The following is an 11,839-nucleotide window of genomic DNA, read 5'->3' on the forward strand; positions in this document are numbered from 1 at the left end:
ATGTGAAGCATCTGTAGTTTGCTGTCATATACAAATTTGGCAAGTGTAACCCATATTCAGCTATTCCATTTGCTAATGAGAATTTCAAGGTACATTGAGACCTATTGAACCTCATTCCATGTATCCTTGCATTTTAACAGCAAACCTCAATGATAATTTAATTCTGGAGTTATAACCAGTTTTTTTTTTACAGAGCTTACGCTTTTTCCCATTTAGTTTCCACATTTTGCATAAAATGCAATCTGTACAATGCCAAAAAACTTAGCAGGTTTCTGACATCTCTTTCTTCTCCCCTTTCCAGTGAGTCATGATTCTGTCTTGGAAGGAAATTAAACACATTTGATGTGGCTTTTTCTTGAAAAAATGAATACGGCTTCTTAGCTTTTTCTCTTCTGGATGCTGACAAATATTTTATCAAACCATGAATTTCAGTATACTTCCAGGTAAGATAGGTCAATTATTTAACCCTTATGCCTTAACTTACTGCTCTTCTCTCTTATGAGGAGTAGCTGCCTTTTCCTTCCCCCCCTTCCCTGCACTACCCCCCCCCCCCCCCCCCCCTTCCGTGTTCCTTTGGGTTTGGTTTTTTTTTGGTCGAAGAATGGTGTGTACAACCTGCTCATATTGTTTAAATAATCATTGCAAGCTTTAAGTGACTATGAAGGAATATTTATTTTCTGCCAAATGTGCTGGGTCTGTGTGATGACAGAAGTAGCATGAAATTCTATTTTTTAAAACTTAGTCTTAAAGGGATCATTTTCATTTTTGCAATCATGGTGAACTACTTATTTTTTAAACTTTTTTGTTTGTTTTAATGAGCTGTTCTCTGATAAAGACTCACAAGAGGTAACTGGAAACAATTACCAAAAATGTAAGTGCTTTGTTTCAGTTTATTGAAGTTTGGTGACACGTAGAAAAGAGTTCATGACCCCGTCATGAAGGCTGGAACAAAACAGACATGGGTAGATGCTGCTGTTGTCCATGCTGCACTGTTTCTGTCTTTCTTGTAAAAGTGGCTTGGTGAATTTGTAAATACTGAAAATCCAGGAAAGAGAATATCCCACCTTAGAGTGAGCCACAGTCATGCCAAAATGTAGAAATACTGTGACAGACTCCCATGAATTGATCCTTTCTTAAAGCAGACAACTGTGAGGATACACGTAAGACAATTAACACCAGTCACTGGCTGTTATAGGGGGGAAAAAATGTTAGAAGAGACAATACTTAATAAGTCCCTAGCACTTTTAGGGATCTGACTGTAGGCACTTCAAAACTATAAAGTGTGGTATGTCTGTCACAAGACATATCTATAGATAATGCAGAAGAACAACTTTCTGTATAAAGGATCCAAATATATTATCCCATTATCCAAAGGAAACATTGCAGAAGACAGTGATTCATATGCTTGGACTACTGAAAAATATTCTTGCTTTTAAACAGTTGACCCTAAGGTCTAGATCAGTCCCTGCAGGGCTGTTGAACCCTATTGGATTGCACCTGGACACAAAGGTACACCCAGACAACCAGAAATGCTTCTAAGGACTGGAGGCCTTTGGATGAGAAGATGATACAAACTTTTTTCTGCAATCTGGGATTCAAAGAGCTCACTGTCTTACAAGACAGAATATGAAAAAATTTAAGTAGACACCCCATATTATTAGATTAATATAATGTTATGTACCTTCTCCAGTCGTGGATATCTATAATTAAGACATCCCTTTCAATCTGGCAGATACATTGAGTTTATTTTTGTCCCCAATCTCTTAATCTGTAGAATGATTCTTTGTTTTAACCTTCTGTGCTCCCATCTGCATTTGTATGAATGTTCCCACTGAAAAACAAATTATATGAGCTGTCCATAAATAAATATTTTGTTGGCTGTATTTTGGAGCTGCTACAAGCCAGTGAGCAACAGAGACTAATCTCTACCTGTAATAATTCCATCTTCAAATATATTGCAATTAATTTGTTGTTTCAGCTACTGAAGGAATCCTCTGAACTCTGAAAATTAACACTAAATAAGCGTTGTTGTATGTGTGTAAAGTTTTATTTCAACTGTATTTTCCACCACTGTTTTATTACAGTTCTTAAGCATGCTTAGTTTGTTGGTGATCTGATCCTGCCACTTCACATTCATGTCCAAAACCATAGTAACCACAGAAACCACGGTATCCTGTCTTTTTCCCCTATGAATTGTCCTAGCTACATCAGAGATTCCCAATCTTGTGAATAATGAATGAATAATTTAAAACTCAATTTCCTAATCTGTTGCATTAATTCATTTTGCAATGACTTCAATGAGAAATGAAGGCCCTAACCCTCTTGCAGGAATGAGCATATCAGTTGCAATTTTTTAAGCCTTGTTCAAAGTAAAAGAAAACGAAAAGGAAAAAGAGGAAAAGGAAAAAGAAAAAGAGGAAAAGGAAAAAGAAAAAGAGGAAAAGGAAAAAGAAAAAGCAAAAGAGAAAAAGGAAAAAGGAAAAGGAAAAGAAAAAGTAAAAAGAAAAAGGAAAAGGAAAGAAAAAGAAAAAGAAAAAGAAAAAGAAAAAGAAAAAGAAAAAGAAAAAGAAAAAGAAAAAGAAAAAGAAAAAGAAAAAGAAAAAGAAAAAGAAAAAGAAAAAGAAAAAGAAAAAGAAAAAGAAAAAGAAAGAGAAAAAGAAAGAGAAAAAGAAAAAGAAGAAAAAGAAAAAGAAAAAGAAAAAGAAAAAGAAAAAGAAAAAGAAAAATAAAAAGAAAAAGAAAAAGAAAAAGAAAAAGAAAAAGAAAAAGAAAAAGAAAAAGAAAAAGAAAAAGAGAAAAAGAAAAAAGAAAAAGGAAAAGGAAAAAGGAAAAGAAAAAGAAAAAGAAAAAGGAAAAAGGAAAAGGAAAAAGAAAAAGAAAAAGAAAAAGAAGAAAAAGAAAAAGAAAAAGAAAAAGAAAAAGAAAAAGAAAAAGAAAAAGAAAAAGAAAAAGAAAAAGAAAAAGAAAAAGAAAAAGAAAAAGAAAAAGAAAAAGAAAAAGAAAAAGAAAAAGAAGAAGAAAAAGAAAAAGAAGAAGAAAAAGAAAAAGGAAAAAAAAAAGAAAAAGAAAAAGAAAAAGAAAAAGAAAAAGAAAAAGAAAAAGAAAAAGAAAAAGAAAAAGAAAAAGAAAAAGAAAAAGAAAAAGAAAAAGAAAAAAAAAGAAAAAGAAAAAGAAAAAGAAAAAGAAAAAGAAAAAGAAAAAGAAAAAGAAAAAGAAAAAGAAAAAGAAAAAGAAAAAGAAAAAGAAAAAGGAAAAAGGAAAAGGAAAAAGAAAAAGAAAAAGAAGAAAAAGGAAAAGGAAAAGAAGGAAAAGAAAAGGAAAAGGAAAAGAAGGAAAAGAAAAGGAAAAGGAAAAGGAAAAGGAAAAGGAAAAGGAAAAGGAAAAGGAAAAGGAAAAGGAAAAGGAAAAGGAAAAGGAAAAGGAAAAGGAAAAGGAAAAGGAAAAGGAAAAGGAAAAGGAAAAGAAAAAAAGAAAAAAGAAAAATAAAAAACCCAACAACAACAACAACAACAAACCCCCCCAACTAGATAGAATTCAAAGTAATAATTGAAAGTGAAAGCCATGGGCATGCAGATATTAATTAAAACTCTTTTTTTTCCTAACCCCATCAGATTAAGTCTGTAGTTACAGTTTAAGACAAAACTCAGCAAATTTCACACAGTGATAAATTTCATCTTCACCATCAAACCAGTAAAACACTTAAGTATGCAAGGACAGCATCTACCATTTAAACAATTTTCAACTCATTTCCAATCCTTTAGAAAATGAATATTACAAAATACATTTTTTAAACCTCCTATATATTTTGTAGAATTCTCTAGATTTATTCAAAACACTTATATATCTTCCAATACTTCTTTCTTCTGCTGTCTTGATCATTGAAGCAACTCTTAATAGAATACATAGGATGTTTAAATATATATTAATAAATAATACTTCAGGGATAACATCTCTTAAAATTTATTGTTTTGATTCTCTTCTTTAGACTTTCACAGAAAATCTTAGAGTCCAGCAGTTAATATACATAAACACTGGAGGTGAGATTCGTTGGAATGCAGATTATTTTGCTTCTTGAATTAAGACAATGATTGTGCTTTGAAACAAACTTATTTCCTACCTTTGTTTATACAGGCCTGGATTTAGAGGGTGCAAAAGAATTGTGATGGAAGAAAACAAATAAGCAAAACAAACTTGAAAAAGAAAGGAGTGGGGGACAATATTCCATGAAATACAGAAATAGTAAGTCTAGTTTCCTGTAACTTGTAAATGTAAACTTATTTCTAAACATGTAGTACAGTGTATGACATCTCCTTATAGATATCCTCATAATAGATACCTCATATTCAATACATAAGTCACAATTTCTTAATGCATTTGAAAGTTAAAAAAGAATGAGGATCAGCAGTTCCTTAACAGCCTTGCTGATTGCTTTCATAGGTAAGGGCATTTAATCACACTAGGCCTAAGTGGGAATGCCAAAAAGCCCTGGAACTGGAGAGAGAAGGGGAAAGGTTTCCACTTCCAGCTCAAAAACCAAAACCAAAACCAAAACCAACCAAACAAAAAATTAGTAATTTCTTTGTAAGTGCTAAGACCTGGAAGAAGGACTAGTGCAAGTCTGTCTGTGACAGGACTGGATCTCTGATGGGAAGTAAGAAGAGCCTTTAGGGTACACAAATACATCTCCCCAACAGATTTCTTGTTTGATGTTGATTTTGTTACAGTCTCTTGTTTGTTTGCCTTTATGATGGCCAACAGATCTTGAATGTTCCTTGCTTTGATATATAAGCTATATACTCAGCAGTCATTGTAGAGGCTGAATCAAGTATTGTGTGCAGTCATCTGCAGTCATTTTGGGGCTTTTGGAGAGACATGGGTACTATGAAGTACTATGGTCTGCTGAAGGTAACTGAGTGTCTGTTCACTCAACTTCTGCTTAGATTTTTGCCTAACCCAGCTCATGCTAAGATCTTATGTATTCTAGAGCAGCACTAATTTCTCAAAGCCAGAGCACCAGGGCATGTGCCCAGGAAGAGCTGAAGGGTCATTATGCCACCATGGTCATCTGTAAATCACTATCTCTGACAGTCATCCTGTTTTATCTGGCAGTTTCCTCAGAATCCACTAATTTACTGAAATGGTACAGACTGAATCTCCAAGCTGAAGGACATAAAACACCAGCTTAACCCAAAAAGCTTTTCAAGTGGATCCAAAAGGTGTGGCACAAGGGATGTCCATACACTGACAAAAGAGAGGCGATGAGCATTCACCTATGGCTAGGAAATGGATTCTTTTCTTTTTCTCATAGATTCATGATATTAAGAGTCATGGATTATAAATTATGAAATCTTATGACTTGAATGGTGAATATGTGAAACAACATAATATAATAGTCTGGTCAAAAGGAGCCTGGGCAAAAGGCGACTGAGCCTCTGTTTATCATGTTTGTTCATTATATTTTTTTTTTGAGCTCATGAAATAAAACTTAAATCACAGACTACATTGTCCTGTAAATTTGAGTGACCAAAATGGACCTTGACACACTGTCAAATTTTACTTCTTCATAAAGGGTTTGTTATTGCAAACATTTAGATATGATTAACTGGAGAAAGGTTGAATGGTTCTGGCCTAAATATCCTTCTCTTCCTCCAAGCAGCAGACTGTGAGTTTTGTTGAACAAAGTTCTGAGTGGTTTTCTTGTCACAGTGTTTTACCTCAGTGTTTAGAGAGAGCAAACATTCATAGTTACACAAGTTTCATCTAATTAACCTAACACACATCATTTTCTAAACCAGCCTTTCAAAAATTTAAAAGCCTTCCAAATTACTCTTGGAATCTGTGCCCAAATAAGATTCATCCTGTTGATGATCTTTCTTTAGAATATCAGAAAAGCATTTTTCTTACTAGTACAAATTTGGTGACTGACTTCCTGCATTATAAAAAACAAATGCTGCTTAGTTTGCACTGTATTTGTACACCTGATAACCCAGAGTTCTCCACCCATAACCATTGTGAAAAATCACATTGAAAAAAAAAAAACACAAAAAAGGTTTAGGATCACACAATCCTTATTTACTCATTTGCCTGACCATTGCTAAAAATTGCCTTAGATCTAATGTTTGTAATTTGAGAAATCAGCTGAGGAGTCTGAGGAAGAATAGACAATTATTAATCACAAAGTTCTAATTGTAATCAAATTTAACTTAGTCCCCATGGCAATCCCAAAGGAAATTTGAGGGAAAATAGAATGCTTTGTCCCAATTAAAAATAGATGATTAGAGATAAATTATTTGTCACTCATAAGAGAAAATGAGGAGCCACTATTATAGCAAATATACCATTAAAGGCAATAGCTCAAATGCAAGATAAACTGCAGTGAGGAAAGCAGATGTATTGTCAGTGTATCTTCAAAATCTGCAACAGTTTTTCCATCAGTGTTTTATACTGTCCTACATGGATTTATTTCCCCCACCTACAAAACTCTCTTGCTGATAGATTTCACTACTTAAATTCAACAAAGGGGTAGCAATTTGTCTGGTTTGAGCAGATAGATTTACCAGCATGTATACCTTCATCACTACAGTACATAGAAACACTGAAAAGGCAAAATCTAGGCACATGTTGTGTTTGCATAATGAATTTTTGCTTTATTTTTCTGGATACTTTGGAAAAAGAGTATTATTATTCTCAAGTCCAGCATAAGAGCTGGTTTAAATCAACCTGCCTTTAGTAATTTCTGCAAGTTCCACAATTATACAGGTAGCAACTAGAGTAGCTTGGCATCAAATGGAACTCTTGATAGAGCTGTGGGTCTGTACATCCAGCTGATTAGGTGATTATTGTTGTAAACATAATGACAAATGGACATATTATTTAAGAGATTTCTATAAAATGATCACTACTTAATTATACTTCAAATAAGATCTGTACCCATTTATGTCTTCTTTCATATAGCTCAGTTCTGACTTGTAAGTGACAGATTTTCTGATCTTCATATGGATTTAGACAACATGCATTCAGTATTGTACAAGGCACATATGCTTTCCTCTACTATATCATTATATAGGATTGTGGTTTTTCCAATGTGAGATCTGGATGACTGCCTAAAATGTATACTCTAGGCAGGGACTTTAATTTCTCATCTTCTATAAATATTTCTAGTGCCTCTGGTACAGCATCATTAGCATACTGCAGAGATGTGTGACCAAGAGAAAAAGCATCTTCAGATTGTTTCAAGACAGTAAAAGCCAAGAGCTCTCAGTTCTGCCCTCCCACTGGGAAACACCTCTCACCTGTGACAACAGACACAATGCACACAGGTTACTCCCATGGTTAAAACATTGTTAGTGTGGTGCATAGTCAGTTCTGCTTGGTTCTCAATAAGCTGTGTATATGTGACAGCAAGGGTGTACTTATAAACTCTTTTTTTTCCCCAAGCATGCTGCAAAGCCAGATCTCATTAAAAAGTGTGAAGAGTTTCCCACATTGATTGTAGAAGGATCTATTCCTGAAGCTACATCCCTTTTCAGGAACAGCCTTAGCCAGAGATTGTAAACACCAGCAACTTGCCCAGAGCTACCACAAGTGAAATATACCTCTTCCCCTCTTGGTTGCTGTTCTCCTTAGCTTTCACAAAAAGCAGTCTCGTTTAGGACCAAATATCCATGCCAATGGGCAGGGCTTGGAGGGGGACAGGGCTGGCAGCAGCTGTATTGCAGTTCAAGGGATTTGCACAAGTCAAGATATATTCCTGAGCCAGTTCAACAGGAATTTGCCCAGCCTTGTTACAAGTGCTTTGGTAGAAGAGGTAAGACTCTTATATACCAGCCCCTCTGGAAAATTTCTCTCTCAGAGATACTGAAGCTTTCCCTGGACTATATTTCCACTACATGTGCAAGAAAGATGACTGCACACATCTCTTTAGAGGCTCTGGAAAACTTCTCTGAAGAAATAAGCAAATCCCTAACCCTTAACACTACTTGCCTCTTAGGTTATAGGCTTTACAGGAGAATTCAGTCTTGACCTGAACCCACAGGATTAGATTCAGCTCATCTGATTTTATATGTTATTAGTTGAATATAATCGCATATAAGATGGTGGCTGTTGATTCGTTTTGTATGCTTTTTCTTCCAGAGTGCCATACGTTTGACTTGCCCATGTTATTTTGTGTCAAAGGTGTTAGCAGTGTCTTCCAATGGATCTCAAAACACATGCTCAGAGTAGAAGACCATAGGCTGATATGGGCTGATTCCCAGGGCCAAGTATCTCCTACTTCCTTGGAAAGGATAAATACTCAAGTGGAAGTGCTATAAAAGAGGAAAACATCACTGCATGTTATGCTCTTAAAGGAAGTCAACAAGAAATGTCTCCCTGATATGGGAAGTACAGTTTAGATGTGAACTATAGGCCAAACTGACCAACCTTGTATTTAACTCAACATTAAAATACTTGCATGTAGAATCAGATGAAGAAGATCCTTACAGCAAATTTTCTTTTTCTCTATCCCAGTTTTATCCAGAACACAATCTATTTCTTATTTATCAAATGAAATAAGTATCATAGTATCATAGAATCAGTCAGGGTTGGAAGGGACCACAAGGATCATCTAGTTCCAACCCCCCTGCCATGGGCAGGGACACCTCACACTAGATCAGGCTGGCCAGAGCCTCATCCAGCCTGGGCTTAAACACCTCCAGGGATGGGGCCTCAACCACCTCCCTGGAAAACCCATTCCAGGGCTTCACCACTCTCATGGGGAAGAACCTTCTCCTCACATCCAGCCTGAATCTCCCCACATGCAGCTTCATTCCATTCCCCCTAGTCCTATCACTACCTGACATCCTGAGAAGTCCTTCCCCAGCCTTCCTGTAGGCCCCCTTCAGATACTGGAAGACCACAGTTAGGTCATCTCGGAGCCTTCTCTTCTCCAGACTGAACAGCCCCAACTCCTTCAGTCTGTCCTCATAGGAGAGGTGCTCCAGCCCTCTGATCATCCTTGTGGCCCTTCTCTGGACATGTTACAGCACATCTATGTCCCTCTTGTAATAGGGACTCCAGAACTGGACGCAGTACTCCAGGTGGGGTCTCACCAGGGCTGAGTAGAGGGGGAGGATCACCTCCCTTGACCTGCTGGCCACACTGCTCTTGATGCAGTCCTGGATCTGATTGGCTTTCTGGGCTGCAAGTGCACACTGAGAGCTCATGTTGAGCTTCTCATCCACCAGCACCCCCAAGTCTCTCTCCTCAGGGCTACTTTCCAGCCAGTCTGTGCCTGGTATTGCCTCGACCCAGATGCAGGACCCTGCACTTGCTCTTGTTGAACCTCATGAGGTTGGCTTGTGCCCACCTCTCCAGCCTGTCAAGGTCCCTCTGCATGGCCTCCCTTCCCTCCAGCCTGTCTGCTGCACCACACAGTTTGGTGTTATCAGCAAACTCGCTGAGGGTGCACTCAATGCCACTGTCCATGGCACCAACAATGTTGAACAAGACAGGTCCCAGGACTGATCCCTGAGGGACTCTGCTTGTCCCTGGCCTCCACTGGGACATGGAGCCATTGACAGCCACTCTCTGGGTGCGGCCATCAAGCCAGTTCCTTATCCATCTAGTGGTCTACCCATCAAACCCATGTGTCACCAGCTTGGAGACCAGGATGTGGTGCGGGACAGTGTCGAAGGCTTTGCTCAGGTCCAGGTAAACGACATCAGTTGCTCACCCCTCATCTATTAATGTTGTCACCTGTTCATAGAACACTACCAGCTTTGTCAGGCAGGATTGCCCTTGGTGAAGCCATGCTGACTGTTCCCAATCACCTCTTCACTATTCTTCTGAGCCAGTAGTGCCTTCAGAAGGATCTGCTCCATGATCTTTCTGGGCACACAGGTGAGACTGACTGGCCTGTACTTCCCTGGTTCCTCCTTCTTCCCCTTTTCCAGCCTCTGGGGACTTCCCCAGACTGCCATGACTTTTAGAATATAATATAAGCAATGGCAGAAGTGCATTGCAGCAACAAAGATCATGCTAACGGCTGACCACTTGAGATATTTATCTGCAGCTCATGGTGGGTTTTACAGTCCTCAGTGAACTATAGCTGACTCAGCAACGCTTTTGCTTTTATCAGTGTTGAACCATAGCAGAATGGCAGTGAGCCTATATAGGCTAATTCTGATTAGCTTCACTCCCTCCCAGAAGTACATTATCTAGCCCCACAGTTTAACACCTGGTTTTAAAATAATCTACTTTGTGAAGAATAGGATGAAGACAACACGAGGTGTTACTGTGACTGGCTCAAGCACTTACAAAGAGCAGTACTCATCTTGGAATTAGAATTAATTAGAAGTAGAAGTAGAAGTAGAAGTAGAAGTAGAAGTAGAAGTAGAAGTAGAAGTAGAAGTAGAAGTAGAAGTAGAAGTAGAAGTAGAAGTAGAAGTAGAAGTAGAATTAGCCAGGTTGGAAAAGAGCTTTGAGATCATGGAGTCCAACCTATCACCCAACACCATCTAATCAAATAAACCATGGCACCAAGTGCCTCATCCAGTCTCTTCTTAAACACCTCCAGGGATGGTGACTCCACCACCTCCTCCCTGGGCAGCACATTCCAATGGCCCATTACTCTTTCTATGAAGAACTTCTCCCTAACTTCCAGCCTAAACCTCCCCTGGTGCAGCTGAGCCTTGGCTGAGGCTACAGTTTACACTCAGCCTGGACACAACAGAATAGCTAAGCTGCAAATTTGGAACAATTTTCTTCTAAGTCAGATTGTAGTTGAACAAGACAACTTCCCTGAGATTGGTAATTCTTGTGAAGATACCCATTTTAGCTTGGAGCCCAAAAATCAAAGTAACATTCACTTGTGGAATTCCAGTAAAATCACTTATTATGAACAAAACTCCACCTCCACAAAGGCAAAAAGGTATATAACCATATGGTTATCAAACCCAGAGACAAATGAAATCAATCCACGTTCTCAGAATTTGGACATACTTTATAAAATGTTTTAAAGCAGTAATTTGGTTTAATTTTCATGTTCATAGATAAAAAATCCCTGTAGTGTCAAGTTGGTATTTCACAGAGGGCATAATTCCTCATGTTTCCAATAATAATTGAATAAACAAAATCCACCACCACAAAGAAAAGTGTATTAAACATCATGGAGCAGAGAGGCACATCTTCATCTTAGCAACAAGAAAGATTGTGTAAAACTCAGCACAATGCCAGTCCAGTCGAGATGCAGAAGTCCTGTATGAGTCAATGAGATTAAATAACAAATAATTTATATTGGTATAAGTTGGAAAAGTATGTATCCAGAACAGGTGAACAAAATGGGGTTTTGCTTTGTTCTAGTTACTTGGTATTGGGGTTTGGGGGTCTGGGTTTTGTTGTTTGTTGTGAGTTTGTTTTTTCTGGTTTTGCTTGTTGTTTTGTGAGGGTTTTGTTTTTCTTTTCTTTTCTTTTTATTTTATTTTTTTATTAAAAACATACATTCAGTACTCCAGCCAGTGTCCTGTGAATTTAATTCATAGGGGTTACAAGAAAATCAACATGATTTTTGTCAACAAAATGCGTCACTTAAAATTTGCAAACATATGGAAAATTGCTCTCCTAAAAATTAAATAATAAAATTCACGTTAAAACTGGTCCCAGCATACAGCCCATGGGTTCCACAGTACCAAACCAGTCTGGTTTCCTAGCAGCACACAAGAACACAGCATTAGCATGCTTTGCACATGGATCAGTATGATCCATAAATAGGCTAGTGGCTTCAGCTGACAATCCTTTCTTCCCATCTCTCTCCATCATCAAGACAAATTGGAATACTCTGGGCATAGGGCCACCCAAAAAA

General features: G+C 37.5%; 1 long non-coding RNA gene across 2 annotated transcripts; it reads left to right on the top strand.

Annotated features, from left to right (window-relative positions):
* The first annotated feature begins 309 nt into the window (after positions 1 to 309).
* Positions 310 to 8,398, top strand: LOC137444303 (uncharacterized). Of its 2 annotated transcripts, none has more exons than XR_010988122.1 (3): positions 310 to 443; positions 4,132 to 4,239; positions 8,134 to 8,398. It is a non-coding gene; the product is annotated as an uncharacterized lncRNA (long non-coding RNA). The 2 variants fall into 2 exon arrangements; XR_010988123.1 differs by lacking the exon at positions 8,134 to 8,398 and adding an exon at positions 5,110 to 5,328.
* Positions 8,399 to 11,839: the final 3,441 nt, after the last annotated feature.

This window comes from Melanerpes formicivorus, unplaced genomic scaffold (assembly GCF_026170545.1).
Source record: "Melanerpes formicivorus ecotype bairdi unplaced genomic scaffold, bMelFor1.0.p_v2 SCAF_11, whole genome shotgun sequence".
Lineage (NCBI taxonomy): Eukaryota > Metazoa > Chordata > Aves > Piciformes > Picidae > Melanerpes > Melanerpes formicivorus.